We start from the raw sequence: 12,626 nt of genomic DNA on the forward strand, positions 1-12,626 counted from the left end.
TCAGTGCTCCCTATCTCGGTGCCAGTGTCAGTGCTCCCTATCATGGTGCTGGTGCTGGTGTCAATGCTTTCTATCTCGGTGCTGGTGTCAGTGCTCTCTATCTCAGTGCTGGTGTCAGTGCTCTCTATCTCAGTGCTGGTGTCAGTGCTCTCTATCTCGGTGCTGCTGTCAGTGCTCTCTATCACGGTGCTGGAGTCATTTCTCTCTATCACGGTGCTGTTGTGGTGTTAGTGCTCTCTATCTCAATGCTGGTGTCAGTGCTCTCTATCTCGGTGCTGGTGTCAGTGCTCTCTATCTCGGTGCTGGTGTCAATGCTCTCTATCACGGTGCTGGTGTCAGTGCTCTCTCACAGTGCTGATGTGTCAGTGCTCTCTATCTCTGTGCTGGTGTCAGTGCTCTATATCTGGGTTCCGGTGTCAGTGTTCTCTATGTCAGTGCTGGTGTCAGTACTCTCTATATTGGTGCTGGTGTCAGTGCTCTCTATCACGGTGCTGGCGTGGTGCCAGTGCTCTCTATCACAGTGCTTGTGTCAGGGCTCTCTATCTCGGTGCTGGTGTCAGTGCTCCCTATCTCGGTCCTCGTGTCAGTGTTCTCTATCATGGTGCTGGTGTCAGTGCTCTCTATCTCAGTGCTGGTGTCAGTGCTCTCTATCTTGGTGCTGATGTCAGTGCTCTCTATCACGGTGCTGGTGTCAGTGCTCTCTATCAAGGTGCTTGTGTCAGTGCTCTCTATCAAGGTGCTTGTGTCAGTACTTTCTATCTCGGTGCTGGTGTCAGTACTTTCTATCACGGTGCTGGTGTCAGTGCTCTCTATCTTGGTGCTGATGTCAGTGCTCTCTATCACGGTGCTGGTGTCAGTGCTCTCTATACAGGTGCTTGTGTCAGTGCTCTCTATCAAGGTGCTTGTGTCAGTACTTTCTATCACGGTGCTGGTGTCAGTGCTCTCTATCAAGGTGCTTGTGTCAGTGCTCTCTATCAAGGTGCTTGTGTCAGTACTTTCTATCTCGGTGCTGGTGTCTGTCATTGCTCTCTATCTCAGTGCTGGTGTCAGTTCTCTCTATCACGGTGCTGGTGTCAGTGCTCTCTATCATGGTGCTGGTGTTGTGTCAGTGCTCTCTATCTCGATGCTGGTGTCAGTGCTCTGCATCACGGTGCTGGTGTCAGTGCTCTCTATCTCAGTGCTGGTGTCAGTGCTCTCTATCATGGTGCTGGTGTGGTGTCAGTGCTTTCTATCTTGGTGCTGGTGTCAGTGCTTTCTATCTTGGTGCTGGTGTCAGTGCTCTCTATCTCGGTGCTGGTGTCAGTGTTCTCTATCATGGTGCTGGTGTCAGTGTTCTCTATCATGGTGCTGGTGTCAGTGTTCTCTATCATGGTGCTGGTGTCAGTGCTCTCTATCTCGGTGCTGGTGTCAGTGCTCTCTATCTCGGTGCTGGTGTCAGTGCTCTCTATCTCGGTGCTGGTGTCAGTGCTTTCTATCATGGTGCTGGTGTCAGTGCTCTCTATCACGGTGCTGGTGTCAGTGCTCTCTATCACGTTGCTGATGTCAGTGCTCTCTATCATGGTGCTGGTGTCAGTGCTTTCTATCTCTGTGTTGGTGTCAGTGCTCTCCATCACGGTGCTGTTGTGGTGGCTATGCTCTCTATCTCAATGCTGGTGTCAGTGCTCTCTATCACGGTGCTGAATTCAGTGCTCTCTATCATGGTGCTGGTGTGGTGTCAGTGCTTTCTATCTTGGTGCTGGTGTCAGTGCTTTCTATCTTGGTGCTGGTGTCAGTGCTCTCTATCACGGTGCTGGTGTCAGTGCTCTCTATCTCAGTGCTGGTTTCAGTGCTCCCTATCTCGGTGCCGGTGTCAGTGCTCTCTATCTCGATGCAGGTGTCAGTGCTCTCTATCTCAGTGCTGGTGTCAGTGCTCTCTATCATGGTGCTGGTGTGGTTTCAGTGCTTTCTATCTTGGTGCGGGTGTCAGTGCTCTCTATCACGGTGCAGGTGTTAGTGATCTCTATCTCAGTGCTGGTTTCAGTGCTCTCTATCACGGTGCTGGTGTCAGTGCTCTCTATAACGGTGCTGGTATCCGTGCTCTCTGTTATGGTGCTGGTGTCAGTGCTCTCTATCTCAGTGCTGGTGTCAGTGCTCTCTATTTTGGTGCTGGTGTCAGTGCTCTCTATCACGGTGCTGGTGTCAGTGCTCTCTATCATGGTGCTGGTGTCAGTGCTTTCTATCTCAGTGCTGGTTACAGTGCTCTCCATCACGGTGCTGTTGTGGCGTCTGTGCTCTGTATCTCAATGCTGGTGTCAGTGCTCTTTATCTCGGTGCTGGTGTCAGTGCTCTCTATCACGGTGCTGGTGTCAGTGCTCTCTATCACAGGGCTGATGTTGTGTCAGTGCTTTCTATCTTGGTGCTGGTGTCAGTGCTCTCTATCACTGTGCTGGTGTCAGTACTCTCTATCACTGTGCTGGTGTCAGTGCTCTCTCACTGTGCTGGTGTCAGTGCTCTCTATCACTGTGCTGGTGTCAGTGCTCTCTATCTCAGTGCTGGTGTCAGTGCTCTCTATCTCAGCGCTGGTGTCAGTACTCTCTATCTCGGTGCTGGTGTCAGTGCTCTCTATCTTGGTGCTGGTGTCAGTGCTCGCTATCACGTTGCTGGTGTCAGTGCTCTCTATCTCGGTTCTGGTGTCAGTACTCTCTATCTCAGTGCTGGTGTCAGTGCTCTCTATCTCGGTGCTGTTTCAGTGCTCTCTATCATGGTGCTGGTGTCAGTGCTCTTTATCACGGTGCTGGTGTGGTGTCTGTGCTCTCTATCACGGTGCTGGTGTCAGTGCTCTCTATCACGGTGCTGGTGTCAGTGCCCTCTATCACGGTGCTGGTGTCAGTGCTCTCTATCACTGTGCTGGTGTCAGTGCTCTCTATCATGGTGCTGGTCTCAGTGTTCTCTATCTCGTTGCTGGTGTCAGTGCTCTCCATCATGGTGCTGTTGTGGTGTCAGTGCTTTCTATCTTGGTGCTGGTGTCAGTGCTCTCTATCATGGTTCTGGTGTCAGTGCTCTCTATCATGGTTCTGGTGTCAGTGCTCCCTATCTTGGTGCCTGTGTCAGTGCTCCCTATCTTGGTGCCTGTGTCAGTGCTCTATATACGGATGCTGGTGTCAGTGCTCTCTATCACGGTGCTGGTGTCAGTGCTCTCTATCTCGGTGCTGGTGTCAGTGCTCTCTATCTCGGTGCTGGTGTCAGTGCTCGCTATCATGGTGCTGGTGTCAGTGCTCGCTATCATGGTGCTGGTGTCAGTGCTCTCTATCATGGTGCTGGTGTCAGTGCTCTCTATCATGGTGCTGGTGTTTGTGCTCTCTATCTCAGTGCTGTTGTCAACGCGCTCTATCACGGTGCTGGTGTGAGTGATATCTATCCTGGTGCTGGTGCCAGTACATTCTATCTCAGTGCTGGTGTCAGTGCTCTCTATCTCGGTGCTGGTTTCAGTGCTCCCTATCTCGGTGCCAGTGTCAATGCTCTCTATCATGGTGCTTATGTCAGTGCTCTCTATCCTGGTGCTGGTGTCAGTGCTTTCTATCTCGGGGCTGGTGTCAGTGCTCTCTATCTCGGTGCTGGTGTCAGTGCTCTCTATCTCGGTGCTGCTGTCAGTGCTCTTTATCACGGTGCTGGAGTCAGTTCTCTCTATCTCGGTGCTGGTGTCAGTGCTCTCTATCTCGGTGCTGGTGTCAGTGCTCTCTATCTCGGTGCTGGTGTCAGTGCTCTCTATCACGGTGCTGGTGTCAGTGCTCTCTATCACAGTGCTGGTGTTGTGTCTGTGCTCCCTATCTCGGTGCCGGTGTCAGTGCTCTCTATCTCAGTGCTGGTGTCAGTGCTCTCTATCTTGGTGCTGTTTCAGTGCTCTCTATCATGGTGCTCTCTATCATGGTGCTGTTGTGGTGTCTGTGCCCTCTATCTCAATGCTGGTGTCAGTGCTCTTTATCTCGGTGCTGGTGTCAGTGCTCTCTATCACGGTGCAGCTGTGAGTGCTCTCTATCACAGTGCTGGTGTGGTGTCAGTGCTCTCAATCTCGGTGCTGGTGTCAGTGCTCTCTATCACGGTGCTGGTGCCAGTGCTCTCTATCACGGTGCTGGTGTCAGTGCTCTCTATCACGGTGCTGGTGTCAGTGCTCACTATCATGGTGCTGGTGTCTGTACTCTCTATCTTGGTGCTGGTGTCAGTGCTCTCTATCACGGTGCTGGCGTGGTGTTAGTGCTCTGTATCACAGTGCTTGTGTCAGTGCTCTCTATCTCGGTGCTGGTGTCAGTGCTATCTATCTCGGTGCTGGTGTCAGTGCTCTCTATCTCGGTGCTGGTGTCAGTGCTCTCTATCACTGTGCTGGTGTCAGTGCTCTCTATCACAGTTCTGGTGTTGTGTCAGTGCTCCCTATCTCGGTGCCAGTGTCAGTGCTCTCTATCTCGGTGCCGGTGTCAGTGCTCTCTATCTCGTTGCTGGTGTCAGTGCTCTCTATCTCAGTGCTGGTGTCAGTGCTCTCTATCACGGTGCTGGTGTCAGTGCTCTCTATCATGGTGCTGGTGTCAGTGCTTTCTATCATGGTGCTGGTTTCAGTGCTCCCTATCTCGGTGCCGGTGTCAGTGCTCTCTATCTCGGTGCCGGTGTCAGTGCTCTCTATCTCGGTGCTGGTGTCAGTGATCTCTATCATGGTGCTGGTGTCAGTGATCTCTATCATGGTGCTGGTGTCAGTGTTCTCTATCATGGTGCTGGTGTCAGTGTTCTTTATCATGGTGCTGGTGTCAGTGCTCTCTATCATGGTGCTGGTTTCAGTGCTCTCTATCTCAGTGCTGGTATCAGTGCTCTCTATCTTGGTGCTGGTGTCAGTGCTCTCTATCACGGTGCTGGTGTCAGTGCTCTCTATCATGGTGCTGTTGTGGTGTCTGTGCCCTCTATCTCAATGCTGGTGTCAGTGCTCTTTATCTTGGTGCTGGTGTCAGTGCTCTCTATCACGGTGCAGCTGTGAGTGCTCTCTATCACAGTGCTGGTGTGGTGCCAGTGCTCTCTATCTCGGTGCTGGTGTCAGTGCTCTCTATCACGGTGCTGGTGTCAGTGCTCTCTATCATGGTGCTGGTGTCAGTGTTCTCTATCTCGTTGCTGGTGTCAGTGCTCTCTATCATGGTGCTGGTGTCAGTGCTCTCTATCATGGTGCTGGTGTGGTGTCAGTGCTTTCTATCTTGGTGCTGGTGTCAGTGCTCTCTATCATGGTTCTGGTGTCCGTTCTCTCTATCTCAGTGCTGCTGTCAGTGCTCCCTATCTTGTTGCCTGTGTCAGTGCTCTCTATACCAGTGCTGGTGTCAGTGCTCTCTATACCGGTGCTGGTGTCAGTGCTCTCTATCACGGTGCTGGTGTCAGTGCTCTCTATCTCGGTGCTGGTGTCAGTGCTCTCTATCACGGTGCTGGTGTCAGTGCTCTCTATCACAGTTCTGGTGTTGTGTCAGTGCTCCCTATCTCGGTGCCAGTGTCAGTGCTCTCTATCTCGGTGCCGGTGTCAGTGCTCTCTATCTCGATGCTGGTGTCAGTGCTCTCTATCTCGATGCTGGTGTCAGTGCTCTCTATCTCAGTGCTGGTGTCAGTGCTCTCTATCACGGTGCTGGTGTCAGTGCTCTCTATCATGGTGCTGGTGTCAGTGCTTTCTATCATGGTGCTGGTTTCAGTGCTCCCTATCTCGGTGCCGGTGTCAGTGCTCTCTATCTCGGTGCTGGTGTCAGTGATCTCTATCATGGTGCTGGTGTCAGTGATCTCTATCATGGTGCTGGTGTCAGTGTTCTCTATCATGGTGCTGGTGTCAGTGTTCTCTATCATGGTGCTGGTGTCAGTGTTCTTTATCATGGTGCTGGTGTCAGTGCTCTCTATCATGGTGCTGGTTTCAGTGCTCTCTATCTCAGTGCTGGTATCAGTGCTCTCTATCTTGGTGCTGGTGTCAGTGCTCTCTATCACGGTGCTGGTGTCAGTGCTCTCTATCATGGTGTTGTTGTGGTGTCTGTGCCCTCTATCTCAATGCTGGTGTCAGTGCTCTTTATCTCGGTGCTGGTGTCAGTGCTCTCTATCACGGTGCAGCTGTGAGTGCTCTCTATCACAGTGCTGGTGTGGTGCCAGTGCTCTCTATCTCGGTGCTGGTGTCAGTGCTCTCTATCTCGGTGCTGGTGTCAGTGCTCTCTATCACGGTGCTGGTGTCAGTGCTCTCTATCATGGTGCTGGTGTCCGTGTTCTCTATCTCGTTGCTGGTGTCAGTGCTCTCTATCATGGTGCTGGTGTCAGTGCTCTCTATCATGGTGCTGGTGTGGTGTCAGTGCTTTCTATCTTGGTGCTGGTGTCAGTGCTCTCTATCATGGTTCTGGTGTCCGTTCTCTCTATCTCAGTGCTGCTGTCAGTGCTCCCTATCTTGTTGCCTGTGTCAGTGCTCTCTATACCGGTGCTGGTGTCAGTGCTCTCTATCACGGTGCTGGTGTCAGTGCTCTCTATCACGGTGCTGGTGTCAGTGCTCTCTATCTTGGTGCTGGTGTCAGTGCTCTCTATCACGGTGCTGGTGTGAGTGTTCTCTATCCTGGTGCTAGTGCCAGTACATTCTATCTCGGTGCTGCTGTCAGTGCTCTCTATCACGGTGCTGGAGTCAGTTCTCTCTATCACGGTGCTGTTGTGGTGTTAGTGCTCTCTATCTCAATGCTGGTGTCAGTGCTCTCTATCTCGGTGCTAGTGTCAGTGCTCTCTATCACAGTGCTGGTGTTGTGTCAGTGCTCTCTATCTCTGTGCTAGTGTCAGTGCTCTATATCTCGGTTCCGGTGTCAGTGTTCTCTATCTCAGTGCTGGTGTCAGTACTCTCTATCTTGGTGCTGGTGTCAGTGCTCTCTATCACGGTGCTGGCGTGGTGTCAGTGCCCTCTATCACAGTGCTTGTGTCAGTGCTCTCTATCATGGTGCTGGTGTCAGTGCTCTCTATCATGGTGCTGGTTTCAGTGCTCCCTATCTCGGTGCTGGTGTCAGTGCTCTCTATCTCGGCGCTGGTGTCAGTAATCTCTATCATGGTGCTGGTGTCAGTGTTCTCTATCATGGTGCTGTTGTCAGTGCGCTCTATCATGGTGCTGGTTTCAGTGCTCTCTATCTCAGTGCTGGTATCAGTGCTCTCTATCACGGTGCTGGTGTCAGTGCTCTCTATCACGGTGCTGGTGTCAGTGCTCTCTATCATGGTGCTGTTGTGGTGTCTGTGCCCTCTATCTCAATGCTGGTGTCAGTGCTCTCTATCACGGTGCAGCTGTGAGTGCTCTCTATCACAGTGCTGGTGTGGTGTCAGTGCTCTCTATCTCGGTGCTGGTGTCAGTGCTCTCTATCACGGTGCTGGTGTCAGTGCTCGCTATCATGGTGCTGGTGTCAGTACTCTCTATCTTGGTGCTGGTGTCAGTGCTCTCTATCACGGTGCTGGCGTGGTGTTAGTGCTCTCTATCACAGTGCTTGTGTCAGTGCTCTCTATCTCGGTGCTGGTGTCAGTGCTCTCTATCTCGGTGCTGGTGTCAGTGCTCTCTATCACGGTGCTGGTGTCAGTGCTCTCTATCACAGTGCTGGTGTTGTGTCAGTGCTCCCTATCTCGGTGCCGGTGCCAGTGCTCCCTATCTCGGTGCCGGTGTCAGTGCTCTCTATCTCGATGCTGGTGTCAGTGCTCTCTATCTCAGTGCTGGTGTCGGTGCTCTCTATCATGGCGCTGGTGTGGTGTCAGTGCTTTCTATCTTGGTGCTGGTGTCAGTGCTCTCTATCACGGTGCTGGTGTCAGTGCTCTCTATCATGGTGCTGGTGTCAGTGCTCTCTATCATGGTGCCGGTGTCAGTGCTCTCTATCACGGTGCCGGTGTCAGTGCTCTCTATCTCGGTGCCGGTGTCAGTGCTCTCTATCATGGTGCTGGTGTCAGTGTTCTTTATCATGGTGCTGGTGTCAGTGTTCTTTATCATGGTGCTGGTGTCAGTGCTCTCTATCATGGTGCTGGTTTCAGTGCTCTCTATATCAGTGCTGGTATCAGTGCTCTCTATCTTGGTGCTGGTGTCAGTGCTCTCTATCACGGTGCTGGTGTCAGTGCTCTCTATCATGGTGCTGTTGTGGTGTCTGTGCCCTCTATCTCAATGCTGGTGTCAGTGCTCTTTATCTCGGTGCTGGTGTCAGTGCTCTCTATCACAGTGCAGCTGTGAGTGCTCTCTATCACAGTGCTGGTGTGGTGTCAGTGCTCTCTGTCTCGGAGCTGGTGTCAGTGCTCTCTATCTCGGTGCTGGTGTCAGTGCTCTCTATCACGGTGTTGGTGTCAGTGCTCTCTATCTTGTTGCCTGTGTCAGTGCTCTCTATACCGGTGCTCTATCATGGTGCTGGTGTCAGTGTTCTCTATCATGGTGCTGGTGTCAGTGCGCTCTATCATGGTGCTGGTTTCAGTGCTCTCTATCTCAGTGCTGGTATCAGTGCTCTCTATCACGGTGCTGGTGTCAGTGCTCTCTATCACGGTGCTGGTGTCAGTGCTCTCTATCATGGTGCTGTTGTGGTGTCTGTGCCCTCTATCTCAATGCTGGTGTCAGTGCTCTTTATCTCGGTGCTGGTGTCAGTGCTCTCTATCACGGTGCAGCTGTGAGTGCTCTCTATCACAGTGCTGGTGTGGTGTCAGTGCTCCCTATCTCGGTGCCGGTGTCAGTGCTCTCTATCTCGATGCTGGTGTCAGTGCTCTCTATCTCAGTGCTGGTGTCGGTGCTCTCTATCATGGCGCTGGTGTGGTGTCAGTGCTTTCTATCTTGGTGCTGGTGTCAGTGCTCTCTATCACGGTGCTGGTGTCAGTGCTCTCTATCATGGTGCTGGTGTCAGTGCTCTCTATCATGGTGCCGGTGTCAGTGCTCTCTATCACGGTGCCGGTGTCAGTGCTCTCTATCATGGTGCTGGTGTCAGTGCTCTCTATCACGGTGCTGGTGTCAGTGCTCTCTATCATGGTGCTGGTGTCAGTGCTCTCTATCATGGTGCCGGTGTCAGTGCTCTCTATCACGGTGCCGGTGTCAGTGCTCTCTATCATGGTGCTGGTGTCAGTGCTTTCTATCATGGTGCTGGTTTCAGTGCTCTCTATCACGGTGCCGGTGTCAGTGCTCTCTATCTCGGTGCCGGTGTCAGTGCTCTCTATCATGGTGCTGGTGTCAGTGTTCTTTATCATGGTGCTGGTGTCAGTGTTCTTTATCATGGTGCTGGTGTCAGTGCTCTCTATCATGGTGCTGGTTTCAGTGCTCTCTATATCAGTGCTGGTATCAGTGCTCTCTATCTTGGTGCTGGTGTCAGTGCTCTCTATCACGGTGCTGGTGTCAGTGCTCTCTATCATGGTGCTGTTGTGGTGTCTGTGCCCTCTATCTCAATGCTGGTGTCAGTGCTCTTTATCTCGGTGCTGGTGTCAGTGCTCTCTATCACAGTGCAGCTGTGAGTGCTCTCTATCACAGTGCTGGTGTGGTGTCAGTGCTCTCTGTCTCGGAGCTGGTGTCAGTGCTCTCTATCTCGGTGCTGGTGTCAGTGCTCTCTATCACGGTGTTGGTGTCAGTGCTCTCTATCTTGTTGCCTGTGTCAGTGCTCTCTATACCGGTGCTCTATCATGGTGCTGGTGTCAGTGTTCTCTATCATGGTGCTGGTGTCAGTGCGCTCTATCATGGTGCTGGTTTCAGTGCTCTCTATCTCAGTGCTGGTATCAGTGCTCTCTATCACGGTGCTGGTGTCAGTGCTCTCTATCACGGTGCTGGTGTCAGTGCTCTCTATCATGGTGCTGTTGTGGTGTCTGTGCCCTCTATCTCAATGCTGGTGTCAGTGCTCTTTATCTCGGTGCTGGTGTCAGTGCTCTCTATCACGGTGCAGCTGTGAGTGCTCTCTATCACAGTGCTGGTGTGGTGTCAGTGCTCCCTATCTCGGTGCCGGTGTCAGTGCTCTCTATCTCGATGCTGGTGTCAGTGCTCTCTATCTCAGTGCTGGTGTCGGTGCTCTCTATCATGGCGCTGGTGTGGTGTCAGTGCTTTCTATCTTGGTGCTGGTGTCAGTGCTCTCTATCACGGTGCTGGTGTCAGTGCTCTCTATCATGGTGCTGGTGTCAGTGCTCTCTATCATGGTGCCGGTGTCAGTGCTCTCTATCACGGTGCCGGTGTCAGTGCTCTCTATCTCGGTGCCGGTGTCAGTGCTCTCTATCATGGTGCTGGTGTCAGTGTTCTTTATCATGGTGCTGGTGTCAGTGTTCTTTATCATGGTGCTGGTGTCAGTGCTCTCTATCATGGTGCTGGTTTCAGTGCTCTCTATCAGTGCTGGTATCAGTGCTCTCTATCTTGGTGCTGGTGTCAGTGCTCTCTATCACGGTGCTGGTGTCAGTGCTCTCTATCATGGTGCTGTTGTGGTGTCTGTGCCCTCTATCTCAATGCTGGTGTCAGTGCTCTTTATCTCGGTGCTGGTGTCAGTGCTCTCTATCACAGTGCAGCTGTGAGTGCTCTCTATCACAGTGCTGGTGTGGTGTCAGTGCTCTCTGTCTCGGAGCTGGTGTCAGTGCTCTCTATCTCGGTGCTGGTGTCAGTGCTCTCTATCACGGTGTTGGTGTCAGTGCTCTCTATCTTGTTGCCTGTGTCAGTGCTCTCTATACCGGTGCTCTATCATGGTGCTGGTGTCAGTGTTCTCTATCATGGTGCTGGTGTCAGTGCGCTCTATCATGGTGCTGGTTTCAGTGCTCTCTATCTCAGTGCTGGTATCAGTGCTCTCTATCACGGTGCTGGTGTCAGTGCTCTCTATCACGGTGCTGGTGTCAGTGCTCTCTATCATGGTGCTGTTGTGGTGTCTGTGCCCTCTATCTCAATGCTGGTGTCAGTGCTCTTTATCTCGGTGCTGGTGTCAGTGCTCTCTATCACGGTGCAGCTGTGAGTGCTCTCTATCACAGTGCTGGTGTGGTGTCAGTGCTCTCTATCTCGGTGCTGGTGTCAGTGCTCTCTATCACGGTGCTGGTGTCAGTGCTCGCTATCATGGTGCTGGTGTCAGTACTCTCTATCACGGTGCTGGCGTGGTGTTAGTGCTCTCTATCACAGTGCTTGTGTCAGTGCTCTCTATCTCGGTGCTGGTGTCAGTGCTCTCTATCTCGGTGCTGGTGTCAGTGCTCTCTATCACGGTGCTGGTGTCAGTGCTCTCTATCACAGTGCTGGTGTTGTGTCAGTGCTCCCTATCTCGGTGCCGGTGCCAGTGCTCCCTATCTCGGTGCCGGTGTCAGTGCTCTCTATCTCGATGCTGGTGTCAGTGCGCTCTATCTTAGTGCTGGTGTCGTTGCTCTCTATCATGGCGCTGGTGTGGTGTCAGTGCTTTCTATCTTGGTGCTGGTGTCAGTGCTCTCTATCACGGTGCTGGTGTCAGTGCGCTCTATCATGGTGCTGGTTTCAGTGCTCTCTATCTCAGTGCTGGTATCAGTGCTCTCTATCACGGTGCTGGTGTCAGTGCTCTCTATCACGGTGCTGGTGTCAGTGCTCTCTATCATGGTGCTGTTGTGGTGTCTGTGCCCTCTATCTCAATGCTGGTGTCAGTGCTCTTTATCTCGGTGCTGGTGTCAGTGCTCTCTATCACGGTGCAGCTGTGAGTGCTCTCTATCACAGTGCTGGTGTGGTGTCAGTGCTCTCTATCTCGGTGCTGGTGTCAGTGCTCTCTATCACGGTGCTGGTGTCAGTGCTCGCTATCATGGTGCTGGTGTCAGTACTCTCTATCTTGGTGCTGGTGTCAGTGCTCTCTATCTCAGTGCTGGTGTCGGTGCTCTCTATCATGGCGCTGGTGTGGTGTCAGTGCTTTCTATCTTGGTGCTGGTGTCAGTGTTCTCTATCATGGTGCTGGTGTCAGTGCGCTCTATCATGGTGCTGGTTTCAGTGCTCTCTATCTCAGTGCTGGTATCAGTGCTCTCTATCACGGTGCTGGTGTCAGTGCTCTCTATCACGGTGCTGGTGTCAGTGCTCTCTATCATGGTGCTGTTGTGGTGTCTGTGCCCTCTATCTCAATGCTGGTGTCAGTGCTCTTTATCTCGGTGCTGGTGTCAGTGCTCTCTATCACGGTGCAGCTGTGAGTGCTCTCTATCACAGTGCTGGTGTGGTGTCAGTGCTCTCTATCTCGGTGCTGGTGTCAGTGCTCTCTATCACGGTGCTGGTGTCAGTGCTCGCTATCATGGTGCTGGTGTCAGTACTCTCTATCTTGGTGCTGGTGTCAGTGCTCTCTATCACGGTGCTGGCGTGGTGTTAGTGCTCTCTATCACAGTGCTTGTGTCAGTGCTCTCTATCTCGGTGCTGGTGTCAGTGCTCTCTATCTCGGTGCTGGTGTCAGTGCTCTCTATCTCGGTGCTGGTGTCAGTGCTCTCTATCACGGTGCTGGTGTCAGTGCTCTCTATCACAGTGCTGGTGTTGTGTCAGTGCTCCCTATCTCGGTGCCGGTGCCAGTGCTCCCTATCTCGGTGCCGGTGTCAGTGCTCTCTATCTCGATGCTGGTGTCAGTGCTCTCTATCTCAGTGCTGGTGTCGGTGCTCTCTATCATGGCGCTGGTGTGGTGTCAGTGCTTTCTATCTTGGTGCTGGTGTCAGTGCTCTCTATCACGGTGCTGGTGTCA

The sequence above is a fragment of the Lithobates pipiens genome, unplaced genomic scaffold (genome assembly GCF_037356315.1).
Source record: "Lithobates pipiens isolate NorthernLeopardFrog02 unplaced genomic scaffold, aLitPip1_a1.2 Scaffold_13, whole genome shotgun sequence".
Lineage (NCBI taxonomy): Eukaryota > Metazoa > Chordata > Amphibia > Anura > Ranidae > Lithobates > Lithobates pipiens.